Source organism: Pseudophryne corroboree, chromosome 10 (genome assembly GCF_028390025.1).
Source record: "Pseudophryne corroboree isolate aPseCor3 chromosome 10, aPseCor3.hap2, whole genome shotgun sequence".
Lineage (NCBI taxonomy): Eukaryota > Metazoa > Chordata > Amphibia > Anura > Myobatrachidae > Pseudophryne > Pseudophryne corroboree.
The window spans coordinates 17,576,574-17,590,838 of record NC_086453.1 but is presented as its reverse complement, the minus strand read 5'-3'; the positions used below and the strand labels follow the sequence as shown (position 1 = coordinate 17,590,838).

Sequence of the window (14,265 nt, the reverse complement as noted above, 5' to 3'; positions counted from 1 at the left end):
TACACTCACCCTCCCGCGCTGCTCCCTACACCCACCCTGCTCTCTACACTCAGCCTCCCTTACTGCTTCCTACATCCCCTCTCCCGCGCTGCTCCCTACACCCACCCTGCTCTCTACACTCACCCTCCTGCGCTGCTCCCTACACCCACCCTGCTCTCTACACTCAGCCTCCCTTACTGCTTCCTACATCCCCTCTCCCGCGCTGCTCCCTACACCCACCCTGCTCTCTACACTCACCCTCCCGTGCTGCTCCCTACACCCACCCTGCTCTCTACACTCACCCTCCCGTGCTGCTCCCTACACCCACCCTGCTCTCTACACTCACCCTCCCGCGCTGCTCCCTACACCCACCCTGCTCTCTACACTCAGCCTCCCTTACTGCTTCCTACATCCCCTGTCCCGCGCTGCTCCCTACACCCACCCTGCTCTCTACACTCACCCTCCCTCACTGCTTCCTACATCCCCTCTCCCGCGCTGCTCCCTACACCCACCCTGCTCTCTACACTCACCCTCCCGTGCTGCTCCCTATACCCACCCTGCTCTCTACACTCACCCTCCCGCGCTGCTCCCTACACCCACCCTGCTCTCTACACTCACCCTCCTGCGCTGCTCCCTACACCCACCCTGCTCTCTACACTCACTCTCCCGCACTGCTTCCTACATCCCCTCTCCCACGCTGCTCCCTACACCCACCCTGCTTTCTACACTCACCCTCCCTCACTGCTTCCTACCTCCCCTCTCCCGCACTGCTCCCTACATCCACCCTGCTCTCTACACTCACCCTGCCTCACTGCTTCCTACCTCCTCTCTCCCGCACTGCTCCCTACACCCACCCTGCTCCCTACACCCACCCTGCTCTCTACACCCACCCTGCCTCACTACTTCCTACCTCCCCTCTCCCGCACTGGTCCCTACACCCACCCTGCTCTCTACACTCACCCTGCCTCACTGCTTCCTACCTCCCCTCTCCCACACTGCTCCCTACACCCACCCTGCTCTCTACACTCACCCTGCCTCACTGCTTCCTACCTCCTCTCTCCCGCACTGCTCCCTACACCCATCCTGCTCTCTACACTCACCCTGCCTCACTGCTTCCTACCTCCTCTCTCCCGCACTGCTCCCTACACCCACCCTGCTCCCTACACCCACCCTGCTCCCTACACCCACCCTGCCTCACTACTTCCTACCTCCCCTCTCCCGCACTGGTCCCTACACCCACCCTGCTCTCTACACTCACCCTGCCTCACTGCTTTCTACCTCCCCTCTCCCGCACTGCTCCCTACACCCACCCTGCTCTACACTCACCCTGCCTCACTGCTTCCTACCTCCTCTCTCCCGCACTGCTCCCTACACCCACCCTGCTCTCTACACTCACCCTGCCTCACTGCTTCCTACCTCCTCTCTCCCGCACTGCTCCCTACACCCACCCTGCTCTCTACACTCACCCTGCCTCACTGCTTCCTACCTCCTCTCTCCCGCACTGCTCCCTACACCCACCCTGCTCCCTACACCCATCCTGCTCTCTACACTCACCCTGCCTCACTGCTTCCTACCTCCTCTCTCCCGCACTGCTCCCTACACCCACCCTGCTCCCTACACCCACCCTGCTCTCTACACCCACCCTGCCTCACTGCTTCCTACATCCCCTCTCCCGCACTGCTCCCTACATCCACACTGCTCTCTACACTCACCCTCCCACGCTGCTCCCTACACCCACCCTGCACCCACTCTCCCTTGCTGTTCCCTATACCCTTCTTCTCTGCCCTCCACTTCCACTCTCTATACTCCCTACACGGAACCCTACTGCAATCCTGTGAATCCTAGGATTGAGCGTTTCTCAATCCCGAATCCCTGAATTGAAAAAATGTCCCGGGATTGGCCTCCCTAGTAGGAATATCCATGGGATACTGCAGAGCAACTAAGGCTGGGTACACTCTTTTCGATGTCAGTGACGTTGGCAAGATCCCCCCTGCAAATGGCATCGTTCATACACACTGAACGATATTGTTTGCGTCTTGTCAGTGACGGCGTACACCCACATCCAGGTGCATGCCGTCTCGTACAATGAGCCTGATTCAGACCTGATCACTGCTGCAAATTTGTTAGCAGTTGGGCAAAACCATGTGCACTGCAGGGAGGGGGGGGGGGGGGTGCAGATGTAACATGTGCAGAGAGAGTTAGATTTGGGTGGGTTATATTGTTTCTGTGCAGGGTAAATACTGGCTGCTTTATTTTTACACTGCAATTTAGATTGCAGATTGCACACACCCCACCCAAATCTAACTCTCTCTCTGCACATGTTGCATCGGCCTCCCCTGCAGTGCACATGGGGGGGTCATTCCAAGTTGATCACTCTCTGCCGTTTTTCGCAGCGCAGGCTCTACTGCACATGCTTATGCACCGCAATGAGCAGGCGCATCGTACGGGTACAAAGCGGATCGTTGCTGAGCGATGGATTTAACAAAGAATCCATTCGCACAGCCGATCGCAAAGATATTGACAGCAAGAGGGTGTCAACTGACCATTTTCTGGGAGTGTTTGGAAAAATACAGGCATGTCCAAGCGTCTGCAGGGCGGGTGTCTGACGTCAATTCTGGGACCAAAAAGGCTGAACTGATCGCAGCGGCTGAGTAAGTCCAGAGCTACTCAGAAACTGCACAAACTGTTTTTGCCTAGCTCGGCTGCAAAGGCGTTTGCACACTTGCAAAGCGAAAATACACTCCTCCGTGGGCAGCAACTATGCGTTTGCACGGCTGCTAAAAGTAGCTAGCAAGCGATCAACTCGGAATGAGGGCCAAGGTTTTGCCCAACTGCTAACAAATTTGCAGCAGCAATCAGGTCTGAATTACCCCCAATATCTTTAGATTTCAAGTTAAAAACGAAAGATGTTGTACCTCATTAATGACCCACTGGAGTGCTCATCATTAACTTGCTGATGTATATGATAAATCATCCGATCCACCGGTTAAAATTATGTACACATCGGCAGATGTGTACCCAGCCTAAGCTTTCATTTTATAATGCAACAAAGCACTGAGTAACTTCTACTTATGCACGTTGTAGCAATCCATTATACTGACTGATACCTTTCTCTTACACAGCTGATATAAAGTGCACTTGGAATTAGCAGCAACATCTCTGAATGTAAATACATAAGTTACTGCCAAGTTATATTGGAAGTGTCAGAGAACAAAACACAGTAAATATAGTGAACAAAACACAGTAAATATAGTTTTGCTAACCTTTTTATGGGGTGTTGAGAGAAGTCTTTTATCTACAGTCAACATCGTTTTAAAGATCATATCTGTCTTAGAAGAGATATATTGACGATATTTTAATTATATGGTACGGGATTCTGGATCTCTTGCACCAATTCCTTGTATATTTAAGTAACAATGATATGAACATCTCTTTTACCTCCAACACCAATGGAGTATCAATTGAGTTCTTAGATCTAGTACTAACAGGAACAGAAGGAGAAGTTAGAACTAAGAATTTCATCAAAGAAGTGGTTCGAAACAGCTATTTTCATTTCAAAAGCAACCATCTCAGAAAGTGGAAAAGCAACATACCATATTCCCAGTTCCATAGACTAAGAAGAAACTGCAGTGACTGGAAAGAATGTGAAGCACAACTAGAGGTATACAAGGGGAGATTTGAAGAAAAGGGGTAACCCTCTGATATTTTACAAAAGGCCATTACAAGGGCAAAGTCTTTGAACAGGAAAGATCGACTTGAATACAAGGTCAGAAACAAAAAGAAAGATTCAACAGCATTCATCACCACGTACAATTGTCATGAAGATCTAATAAAGAAATCACTTAGAGCCCATTGAGTTATTCTCTTAATGGTTCCAGTCTTGAAGGAGATACTTCCGTCACGTCCAGAAATAATTTATAAGAATTCAAAAAACCTTAAGGACTTACTGGCACCAAGTATGCTCAGAAACAAAACGGGAGATACCAAACAATGCTGAAGTGCGTGGGATCTTATAAATGTGGCCGTTGTAACATTTGTAAATTCCTCCACCTGTACCGGAGAAGCTTCAACGATGTTGGAAATTCTAAAGAGTATAAAATTAAAGACTTCATCAACTGCAACAACTCATCTGTGATTTACCTGCTAGAATGCACCTGTGGAAAAAAGTATGTAGGCAAGACCAAGAGACAACTGACACTCAGGATACAAGAACATGTCCGGAACATCAAGAATAAAATAGACAGTCATACCATTTCAAGACATTTTACTGAAAAACACAATTCAAACCCAGAAGAACTTACCTTCAAAGCTATAGAACTGGTCAAATTGGGAGAAAGAGGGGGAGATCTGGCAACTAAATTGTCACAGCGGGAGATGTTCTGGATGTTCCATCTAAGAACCATGCACTCCCTAGGCCTCAACGAGAGCTATGAGATTGCTCCCTTTCTGTGAAGGTGTCATTCCCCAAAAAAAATTCTGCCTTTTCTTCACCACTTTCACTGTTTCTTAATCACGTATACAAATAATAATATTTTTTTTTTACAAAGAATGTCATGGCGTCATCTGTTGTGTACGAAGTAAATACAGTCAAACCACACTGGAAATACCCAATCTCGGACGATCTTGGAAGCTAAGCAGTGTTGGGCCTGACCAGTACCAAAAGGGGCGACCCATTGGGAAGATTAGATACTGTACTGAAAATGAGGCGACCCCTGAAGCATAGGGTAAAAATTTATTAATATAATAAATAATATAAATAAATTTGCACTTATCACTCACTGATATACATATGGATATAAATAGAAAACTCTCACGAATACATCTAAATATCACGATAATGATAAATATTATAATCGAAAATATACTATCTACTTGAAGCAACTATATGGCACTTTATTACCTCTAGGTATAATGGATACCCAAATCACTATCACTTTATATATATATATATATATATATATATATATATATATATATATATATATTAGAACAATATGCACACCACTTTACTTTTCCTTACCAACTACCTCTGCATTCTGGCTATTAAATTGCAATAATTCATATATATATATATATATATAGTCTGAGTAAATAAATCGTTGAAATAACCATAAATTCTATAAAAAAAAATGATAGTATATATAGAACAGTGCTGGTCCGATAAATGAACCACAACTGCATGCCACGTTTTTTATTATATGTGTTCTTAAACCTGTATTTGTTTACTTTTTCTATGTATTGTGACAACTCTTGGAAAGAGTCATATTTACGTGTTGCGGTACCGTTTCCATAACAACCAACTAAAACTATACACGTGATGCGGGCCAAATTGCGTTCCAAACACACTACTTCCGAGTCCGGGAGTCATATGACAGCAGGAGCCTCAGAAAGGAAGTCCGCGCATGAGAGAGCAGAATGAAAGCCGCGTCACCGCCGAGTCACACCCGCTTAAGACCATGCGAAGAATGTCCGGAAGTGTGGCGGAAATACCGTATCACATATAAATGATGTAAAAACTTTACTTATGATTATCAATGCTTGTTCAAAACTACTGTTAAGCAATTTACTACATCTGATTAATGTCCCAGTTACAATTGTGAATGTGTTCTGATCCAGAATATAGTATTTGACATTGAATTACCCGCCCAAACAGGATATGAGGTCATGATTAACTATACAAATATGGGGGGTCCCAGTAAGTCACTACCCCATGATGAAGTCTCAGAGACGAAACGCGTTGGTCCTTTCCCTAGAGACCTCCTGCTGAATCAGTTAAGATTCTTAAGCTTGGTTTTATCTATTTGGAGATATCTGTGTACTTTGCAATTTGCACTTTAAACAGAGTTCCCCTATAGTGTATTGTACCTTGATTTTATAGTATTTTTATTTATATATATTTTTGAAAACTTTTCTTGTCACCTTTTTTATAGTATTGTAAAATAAAATGTTTTTATTTAAACATATGTACACTCTAATGTGCTGATAAATTTGGTAATATTTGTGAGTACCACACCGTTGGTCGCTAGAACCCCTATCCGGTATTCCTATTTCGATTTCCTGCAGCAACACACCACTGCTGCCTTCTTAGGGGACAGCTGACGCCCAGATAGTTGGGAGTGTGATTATATATTTTTGGAGTTGCAGTCTAAAAAGTGGCGAGGCATTTCTTTGCTATTATATATATATATATATATATCTGGGTATACAGCGGCGGCACTCACTCGGAACTTATACAGCATCGTAAAAGAAAGAGACTACGCTCTGTTCTATAGGTAACGTTTCAGTTTATAACTTTTGTTAGACGAAAATTATAATCTGAAACGTTAACTGTAGAACAGAGCGTAGTCTCTTTCTTTTACGATGCTGTATAAGTCCCGAGTGAGTGCCGACGCTGTATACCCAGCTATGTTCACTGCTATGTGACGGAGGGCACCATGGCATTTGTTTACAGAGGAATTGAGTGCCGGTAATTTCGTGGCTATATATATATATATCACAGGGGCTTTGCACTCTCTGTGTTAAGTAACAATAATAAACAGTGGAGTTTTAGTTCATGTATTGAGCAATACATTTGAGCCTGCAGCCCCCGACAAGGGACCCCACTATACTGCAAGTCCTAGAAATTTAACAGAAATCTCAAATTGAGAGAACTCTTTCCCCAATCTGATGATACACAAGTATCTCTGGTGCCATCAATCCGAAAAAAATCCACCTTTGAACCCCAATCCTTCAATCCGTCAATCAAAAGCTTTATACGCTAGTCGATCAGGACATTTTCGATCACCATAAAAGAGGTAATCACGTAACACATCAGAATCTGTCCAAGGATGAATTTCAAGCATTGAGATCCTTGAGTAAAGATAACACCATAGTATTTCGGCCAGCAGACAAAGGTGGCGCCATGGTGGTACAAGACACAGAATCTTATTTGGAAGAAATGTACAAACAACTTAATGTACCAGAAGTGTACAGGAAACTATCAGGTGATACTACCAACATCTTCAAAGATGAGCTCACACGTATATTAACTACAGCAGCATCCAAGGGTAGCATTTCAGATACCACACTGACGGCACTTACCGTACAATTTCCTGAGGTACTAATTTACAGTTTGCCGAAGATTCACAAGTCATTACAAGCACCACCTGGCTGCCCCATTATCTCAGCCAGAAACTCTCTGTACAGCAATATTTCAAAATACCTAGATCAATTTCTTCAACCTCTGGTTCAGTGTGAGAAAACGTATCTCAAAGACACCAACACCTTTTTGGACAAGCTTCGTAGTTTGGATCGACTCCCAGAGACCATGTTGCTCTGCACAGTAGACGTCGTTTCCCTATATACAAGCATCCCGCATGATGAAGGATTGAGGTATCTTGAAGAGTTCATCACACAAAAAGTGGAGTATGATGGTCCTCCGGTGCAGCTGTTCATGGAACTAATGGAGAAGACGCTCACCTGGAATTATTTCCTGTTTAACAAGGAATTCTATGTCCAACTCAGACGGTGTGCCATGGGCAGCCATGTGGCACCTTCTTATGCGAACATTTACATGTTCAAGATTGAACAATCCCTGTTTTTCCAGCATCAGTCTTTCCAGCAACATTGCCTCTTTTTTATAAGATACATTGATGATCTCTTCTTGCTGTGGGTAGGATCGGTCACCAGCTTCCAAAACATGATGGTAGATATCAATGGTGCTCATCCCCATATCAAGTTTACCCATGAATGCCATCATCAGCAAATCCATTTCCTGGATGTCAACATACATTGGGATGGGGCCGAACTGAGTACATCAATATATATGAAGCCCACTGATGTCAACAACGCACTGCATGCACAAAGTCATTATCCGGTACCCTTAAAGAAGGGCCTTCCGTATTCCCAATTCTTGAGAATTCGAAGAATCACCACGGACGAAGGGCTTGCGCTGGAAGAGATTGATCGGATGAGCTCTAAGTTCATGGCACGAGGCCACACCAAGAAGGAACTGAATTGTGCCAAGACAAAAGTCATGCAGTTCAGTAGAGAACAGCTGAGGAAGCCTCTACCTAAGGTGAAGGGACGAACGACTATATTTGTTAATAATTTTAACACAGAATCTAAGTTCATCAATACAGTTGCCAAGAGATATTGGCCGATTGTTAATTCGAATCCTTCCTTGAAGTCCCTACAAGGGTCAAGACTCATGATGGCTTATAGACAAAATAAGAATTTGAAGGACTGGTTAGTTCACAACAACATTGAAACTCCAATTAAAGGCAGTAAAGAGCATTTCCTTACCAAAAAGGCAGGCAGCTACAGGTGTATTGGGTGCACAACTTGCCGATATTTGGAGACCGGGAGTTATGTGTTACACCCATATTCGGGCAAGAAAATGACTATCCATCATGTTTTGACGTGTATCACGAGATATGTTGTGTACCTGATTCGCTGTCCCTGCAGGCTTGTTTATATTGGGAAGACGACATGCACTCTACGAGAAAGGATGACACAGCACAGGTCGGCCATACGCATGGCTCTGGAGGGAAAGCCGGTCGACCAGCCAGTTGCACTGCCCTTTAAAGAGAAGAAACACACGTTATCCTCTCTAGTGTACAAGTTAATCGATCATGTACCACCCTCCCTTTGAGGAGGGGACAGGGACAGGAAGCTGTTACAATTGGAAGCGAAGTGGATCCATCGAATGAACTCCGTTGTTCCATACGGTCTGAACGAGACTTTGTCCTTTTCCTGCTTTCTTTAAACTAGAGGCAGCAAGAGGCTGTCATCATCATACTTTGGTAGAACATCTGGTGTCGACATTGATTACAACATGTTTTTCTCATGTGCAATAACCCTTAGAGTAACAATAAGACGAGCCTAGGGCAATAGCGTCATTAGGGTTAACATTATTGGAAACCAGTAAGTGGATTTAGAGGTTTTCTTTCCCACATATACCGTATTATTTAACAAATACATATTAAGCACTTGCTGATATGCTGCTCCTGATGTTCTTGTCAGAAGCAGCAGTACACCGGATTAGCTAGTTGTGGCCATTGTACATGTCGATACAGTATTATCCTATTACTATATCCTCAGCATAATTACACTGCATTAGGCAGTGCTTTGCACCACCTTTTTAACATTTTTAATATCTATATAGCACTTATTATCATTGCTTTTCACTGACACTGTCTTTTTTTTGATCCATCCACAATATGTGGTCTTATCTCAATACATCATCTCATCACTAGCGGCTCAGTTCATGTTCATGATGTACACTCCTATTGCACTCTGTTTGTGTTGATGTGTTTTTTTCATGTCACTCTGTTGGTATTTTTTATTTTTTGGTCTGTGCATCATGCCGCTTTGTTTACAGATCCCCATGGTTACCGCACAGCGTTTCCCTGACAACTGGAGAGCGGAACAGGCGCTGCGTTCCATCCGCCGGCGGGTGACGTGATCACGTTGTTTGAGTATCACGTGACCAGAGATGCTGGGACGGAGTATGGACGCGCGCTAGGTGACGTCATCCGGCGAGGCCAGGCGGCGTCTGGAAGCGCAACCGGGGACACTGGACGGAGCACACTATTTAAGGTATGTTTTTGTCACTGTACACCTGTTCTTCATAAAAGTCTCACGACTGAAACGTTGAACGCAGGGACGCTGTCCGTCTGATCATTCCTAACAAAAAGTCTTGTGAGTGCCGCCAGTTGGTGTGTGTATGTATATATATATATATATATATATATATATGTGATAGCCCACTAGTATTAGGTATGCAAGATCTGCAGTCACTGTGTATAGTACATCACCCTTACCTTGCCCCGGCTGGTCATGGGTTCAGGCACAGTTACCAGAGGGTCCCCTGGAGAATCAGGTCTTTAACTACAAGTACATTGTGGGTGTGGACTACAGGTGTCGGTGCAGCGCATAAAGAATTGGGCGCCAGCCCATCTCAGATAAACAGCATAAAGTTTATTTAAACATCAAACAGGGAGATTGCAGGGATAACTTGTGAACACTCCTCCAGCACAAAGCATAAGTTACAGTGGATCCCATATCAGGGCACCTCCTCCAGCGCATCGCTTAGTCACAGCGGCACATACATGGCAAACAGCATTACGTACCAGGGCATTCTGTGACCAGTAGTGCTACACATCAGGTGACCGTCTCTCTCTCTCTTACTTAGCGAGGATTCTTTTCCTTGGGGGCGCTTACTCACGCCGCGTGGCTTTCCGACCACTTCACCCAGATACCTCTCGAGATACTTTTCCATGGGGGCGCTTACTCACGCCGCGTGGCTTCCGACCACTTCACCCAGATACCTCTTGAGACTCACACCATTAGCACACTTTTCTCCTGGCATCACGCTTTCACTGGATTCTGCATACTGCTGCTCTTACACTGCGATGTCTCCCTCTGTCATCAAATGCTTTGCTGTGGCTGGCATCACTCCCCACCTAAACATGTGGGGAGCCCTCACTGGGGCTACATCTTTCTGGCTAAATCCACCTCACTGTCTGCTCACTCTCCTCACTGACTGTCCTCCTCTAGGCTGCTGCAGGACAACCTTTTTATAACCCTGCATTCCCAGGTACACATTCTATCTGGGATTTCCCGCTCTGTGTTTCCCGCTCTCAGTTTCCCGCTCTGAGTCTGCAAATGAGTGAGTCATGCCCTTTGCATTTTGCAGACTAATCTGTATAGCTATGAGCTGTGCTGTTAACTCCTTCTGTGCTGCAAGCCGTAGGCTGCTGGCACAGTGCTATGCAACTCCAGCAAACATTTTACTTTTATTAAAGTCATGCTGGCACCTGTAGTGCCACAGTTGATTTGGGCTGCAGTTTCAGGGTATCACATGCACCCCTGCTGAAATCTTGCGTGTCCTCACGCAACAGCAGTTTTCAACATAACATATAATGACAGTACATGTGACAAAAAAACAACAATCACATATTCAGGAAAACATGGCATGTCAAACATCACATTACATACAAATCACATATTCTGTTGCGGTTTTCAAACGAGTTACAGTCCAGAGTCACATGTGATAGTAAAATGTTCCAGACATCTTGTGGCAATTGCGCCAAACACAGAGAACCTGCCCTCGCCTGCCCTTGTCTTCCCCCACGTCTGGGTCAAAAGAGACAGGTGGCTCTCGTGGGCCCCTCCCATTAAACAAGTTTCTCCAACTTTAGGAAAATAGATATAGGGGACTACATTCCCCTTGCGATCCTTGGCTCTTTCGGACACTCAGAAATGGCCAAACACAGTGCCCCCAAGGGTATTGCTCCGACCGGGTGCACTGCATAGTCCCGATGTCCTGTTACATAAGTTCCACCTCCACAAATATTGCCCTTAGAGCCCCACGTTGGTAACCATGTTTGCTCGTATCCTGTTCGCGGACGCCAAATGTGATAGCCCACTAGTATTAGGTATGCAAGATCTGCAGTCACTGTGTATAGTACATCACCCTTACCTTGCCCCGGCTGGTCATGGGTTCAGGCACAGTTACCAGAGGGTCCCCTGGAGAATCAGGTCTTTAACTACAAGTACATTGTGGGTGTGGACTACAGGTGTCGGTGCAGCGCATAAAGAATTGGGCGCCAGTCCATCTCAGATAAACAGCATAAAGTTTATTTAAACATCAAACAGGGAGATTGCAGGGATAACTTGTGAACACTCCTCCAGCACAAAGCATAAGTTACAGTGGATCCCATATCAGGGCACCTCCTCCAGCGCATCGCTTAGTCGCAGCGGCATATATATAGCGAACATCAGTACATACCAGTGCATTCTGTGACCAGTAGTGCTACACATCAGGTGACCGTCTCTCTCTCTCTTACTTAGCGAGGATTCTTTTCCTTGGGGGCGCTTACTCACGCCGCGTGGCTTTCCGACCACTTCACCCAGATACCTCTCGAGATACTTTTCCATGGGGGGGCGCTTACTCACGCCACGTGGCTTCCGACCACTTCACCCAGATACCTCTCGAGATACTTTTCCTTGGGGGCGCTTACTCACGCCGCGTGGCTTCCGACCACTTCACCCAGATACCTCTTGAGACTCACACCATTAGCACACTTTTCTCCTGGCATCACCCTTTCACTGGATTCTGCATACTGCTGCTCTTACACTGCGATGTCTCCCTCTGTCATCAAGTGCTTTGCTGTGGCTGGCATCACTCCCCACCTAAACATGTGGGGAGCCCTCACTGGGGCTACATCTTTCTGGCTAAATCCACCTCACTGTCTGCTCACTCTCCTCACTGACTGTCCTCCTCTAGGCTGCTGCAGGACAACCTTTTTATAACCCTAAATTATAAATGTGTGTGAGTTCTGGCGCAAAAGCTAGCTGCCCAATCCTAACCTTCCTATGATCTGCCCAAATCCAGATCACAAAAGGGATACAAGTGAAGAAATAACAAGTGGAAGGGAGATCAAAGGCGCTGCTATACAAGTGACAAATATAATAAACAAAATTTGTATAATATACTTGCAAAACCTTGTGGTCCTTCGTTAATCTTTTTTTCATATAAATCCAGTAATTACCAGATGTTTACATGCAAAGAACAAAAATAAACAACAAATGTGTAGTAATATCTACAATAAGTTCAATTTTTTGTGTGTTCTCCGATGAAGCAGAGCCCTGTGATGTGGAAGTTTTTCTTGATAGGAGATAAGGATAGTTTCTCACCACCACTTCACAAACATAGGTACACGTACCAAAACTCACTTAGAGTTAAATATCACCATACGCATAAAGGTTTCTTTTATACTTCTACTTAAGACACGTGAAACAAGATCCGTTCAACGAAAACGTACCACACTCACGTTTTCAGCAGATGGTATCCCACACGTAGCGGTTTCTTTGAATAGATGAATAACTCTTCTCTTCCATAAAGAATTAGTTTATTGGTGCGTGATAACAAATTTTAAAAATAATTCATAAAAACAAATCTCCTTAAATAATTACCAAAAAAATCAGGATAGAGCAAAATGTGTGTCAGAATGGAAAATGACAATCACAAGTGAATTCCGGACTTACACTTGCGAACACAAATGCTGCATATTACCTTGATTTGGTATCGATATAGGAGAATTAAAAAGCACTGTCTGATATCACCTATAGGAGAATTAAAAAGCACTGTCTGATATCACCTATAGGAGAATTAAAAAGCACTGTCTGATATCACCTATAGGAGAATTAAAAAGCACTGTCTGATATCACCTATAGGAGAATTAAAAAGCACTGTCTGATATCACCTTATAGGAGAATTAAAAAGCACTGTCTGATATCACCTATAGGAGAATTAAAAAGCACTGTCTGATATCACCGTATAGGAGAATTAAAAAGCACTGTCTGATATCACCTATAGGAGAATTAAAAAGCACTGTCTGATATCACCTATAGGAGAATTAAAAAGCACTGTCTGATATCACCTATAGGAGAATTAAAAAGCACTGTCTGATATCACCTATAGGAGAATTAAAAAGCACTGTCTGATATCACCATATAGGAGAATTAAAAAGCACTGTCTGATATCACCTATAGGAGAATTAAAAAGCACTGTCTGATATCACCTTATAGGAGAATTAAAAAGCACTGTCTGATATCAGACAGTGCTTTTTAATTCTCCTATATCGATACCAAATCAAGGTAATATGCAGCATTTGTGTTCGCAAGTGTAAGTCCGGAATTCACTTGTGATTGTCATTTTCCATTCTGACACACATTTTGCTCTATCCTGATTTTTTTGGTAATTATTTAAGGAGATTTGTTTTTATGAATTATTTTTAAAATTTGTTATCACGCACCAATAAACTAATTCTTTATGGAAGAGAAGAGTTATTCATCTATTCAAAGAAACCGCTACGTGTGGGATACCATCTGCTGAAAACGTGAGTGTGGTACGTTTTCGTTGAACGGATCTTGTTTCACGTGTCTTAAGTAGAAGTATAAAAGAAACCTTTATGCGTATGGTGATATTTAACTCTAAGTGAGTTTTGGTACGTGTACCTATGTTTGTGAAGTGGTGGTGAGAAACTATCCTTATCTCCTATCAAGAAAAACTTCCACATCACAGGGCTCTGCTTCATCGGAGAACACACAAAAAATTGAACTTATTGTAGATATTACTACACATTTGTTGTTTATTTTTGTTCTTTGCATGTAAACATCTGGTAATTACTGGATTTATATGAAAAAAAGATTAACGAAGGACCACAAGGTTTTGCAAGTATATTATACAAATTTTGTTTATTATATTTGTCACTTGTATAGCAGCGCCTTTGATCTCCC

The 14,265-nt window shown here is 44.2% G+C and overlaps 1 pseudogene; it reads left to right on the top strand.

The window, feature by feature from the left end:
• The first annotated feature begins 4,558 nt into the window (after positions 1-4,558).
• On the top strand, positions 4,559-4,677 carry LOC134967148 (5S ribosomal RNA; annotated as a pseudogene).
• Positions 4,678-14,265: the final 9,588 nt, after the last annotated feature.